The sequence below is a fragment of the Theobroma cacao genome, chromosome 2 (assembly GCF_053813885.1).
Source record: "Theobroma cacao isolate CCN51 chromosome 2, ASM5381388v1, whole genome shotgun sequence".
Lineage (NCBI taxonomy): Eukaryota > Viridiplantae > Streptophyta > Magnoliopsida > Malvales > Malvaceae > Theobroma > Theobroma cacao.
Window position 1 is genome coordinate 45095971 of NC_142640.1, and position 3045 is coordinate 45099015.

A 3045-nucleotide genomic window follows, 5' to 3' on the forward strand; every position below is an offset into this window, starting at 1 on the left:
TGAGTATTTCAAAAATCCCCACTCTAGACGCGGTGAGTAACCTTACCATCATTTTAATTATGTAAAGTATGTTTTTATTCGGTTTTGGTGAATTTTATGAAAATGAGTTCAAATGGTAAATTTTTATGTTTTGTAAACAAAATGAGTTTAAATGAAAATATTTTATAAATTGTCTTAAAACGAAATAACGATTTTGAAAATAGAGTAATTGGAGACCACTGATATGTTGTAAATTTAAAATCGAATTAATGGCTTATGTTATTATATTGGCATGACTGGCTGGGCTGTGTTTTTTATGAATTGTATGAATTGCTTTATTTTACCCTTGCAGGCTGGGTAGTAATATATTAGCCCTGTCATGCTATCAAAATTTTATTGTATGGTGGGTTTGACCTGCTGCAATGGGCTGGATTCTGTGGACTAGCCTATTAGAGGGGCACAGAATCCTGTTATATTTTTACCTCGGTTGGAGAGGCGAGTAGGGTAACTCTCGAGGTATAACTTTTAAAGTTCACTTCACGCCAAACCACCACGTGAAGGGGAACTCGGCCAACGCCAAGGAATGACTATGTTTTCAAAATAAAAACATGACTTTCTAATAGCCTTGGCGGACTTAGTTGGGATAGCCCTCGGCCAAGGTATCCCAGATAACTGAGTATGATAATAATTTTTGGCATGAGCCAAGCTTTTTAAGAAATTCATAAGCCATACTGATTACTTGCTTTAAATAAATTGATTTCATTTGGTTGAAATAAGTTGAAAGATGATAAATCACAGTTTGATGAAATGTTTTAATAGTCTCCTTTTACTCGACTTTAGATATTTTGAGTGATGTTTGTTTACTCACTGGGATTTTATAATCTCACCACCCTCATTTCCACTCATTTCAGGCTCAGAATACATTGTAGATAACTGATATCGGCGAGGATTACAGTTGAACTTGCCACATCCAAAGATTGTAGGTTCATTTCTTTTGATACTTTTGGTCCTTCGTGGGCCCACATGTCACTGTAAATTAAATTCTATACTTTGGTTATCTGTATTACGGTATGTAAGAATTTATTTTGCTTTTACGCTATAAAAATTATTTATACAGTGTTCTTAAAATATCGTTTTATGTGAAAATTGAATATTTTATTTAATATTTTTATTTTATTATAACAGTCATAATTCCGTTTTAAACGAATGTTTTAGACATCCAAAATTATTTTTGATTATGAAATATGTGTTTTCCACTTACATACTATATTTTTAGATGATTTTGAGATTTTTGGGATAAATGACCAAAATACCCCTGTGAGACGAAAATTATTATTTTATTGGTTTAAGTTGGAAACAGTGTAAAATCTTTTAGAATGTGGTATTTGGAAACAGTTACCCACAGGGGAAATGAGAAGCTGATATTAAAGCCTTGTGGGGTTCCGGTTGACATTTCGGGTAATGAATGTCGATCGAGACGTCGCAGCTGTTGTCACGGGCTCGATGGGAGTTCCGGGTCGTGATAGGATGTTTTTAGGTATAGTATAAAGTATGTGAAGGCAATTGAGTGGTCAAGATAGAAATCATCACCTTAAGTGTTTTTAGAGGACATACCCTACCAGTTCTTGGTTGACATTAGCTTATTGAAGTCCTTGGCCAATGCAACTTCGAGATTATAAAAAGAGTTTCATAAGTATATATAAACTAATGATCTAACTGCAAGAACGAACATGGAGGTCAATAAAAGTGGACATTGCACCATGCTTTTATCATCTTTGGGATATATGATGAAGGAATGAATTACACCGATAGACTATACATTGAAAGGTTGTCAAAGAATCCTTTGACTCTCTTAGCAACTGGGTGGCCATGATACATTGTTAGATGCCAGTCTTGATCTATGGAATTGAATTAGTTGATTAATATTACAATTTAATTCTATTACCAACTTGTTAGGAACCTAAGGGGTCACACACAAAAGTTGTACTATGAATTAAATTGAGAGTGTGATGATTTAAGTTGGACTTAAATGATACTCTAGGTTTTAACTTCTAAGGACTTAATTAAAATAGTTTAATTAAGTGTAAGGTCAATATTATAAATAGTTATAATGTTAGAACCTTAATTGCAAACATGACCAAAGGAAATTAATTTGATTTTAATTTCTAAGGGCTAAATAAAAAAAGGTTTAATTGAGTAATTGGACCAATATTATAATGGGTTATAATATTGGGCCTTTAGTTGCAGTTATGGGAGCTGTTTAACCTAGGTATACATATCACCTTTAACTATTTCTCACATATGACTATGAAAACCTAGTTGTCAAAAACAATCAAAAATTCTTTAGCCACCTCTTGTGGTTGAAATAAAAATCTTTTGATGAATTTTATAGAGTGATCTGACCTATAGTGTGAAGAAAAGATTAATTGTTGTCCACTCTGCTAGCACAGAGAGTAGTTAAAAGCTCCTACCTTGCTGAAGGTTCAAGTGCAATTGTGTGGATACCATTAGAGGCCAAACGCTTGGATGGCTTGGGTTCTTCTTCCCTTTGTAGTGTACACAAGCTTGAGTAGAAATAAAAATAATGCCGTATCTTTTCTCAATCAAAAGGATTCTTCATTGAGATTATGACATCACTAGGCTAGGTGATATTTTGATTATTCTTCTTAAATTTTGTTTGTATTAAAACCACCAAGGTGATCCACGGGTGGTGGCATGGCATGGTATGTTTAAATTTTTATTTTTCGTTACATATGATAATTGTTATCTCTAAGTTTCATGTCATTCCAGTAGAGGTATCAGAGCCTCCCTTGGCTTGTTTTAATGCAAACAATGTCTCATTGTTGTTGATTCAATGTTTATATTTGATATATGGTGTTCGAGTTTAAGCTGGTAAGGATTTAAAACTTTTATAATCTATTTTGGAGTTGTTTCAATTTTCTGGATAGATTTAATTAGTGAATTTTAAATCTTAATTTTTGATATACTAATATGAGTTTTAATATCTTGATTTGGCTAGATTAGAAGTGCATAAAATGCACAAATTAAATTCAAAAAATTAGATTC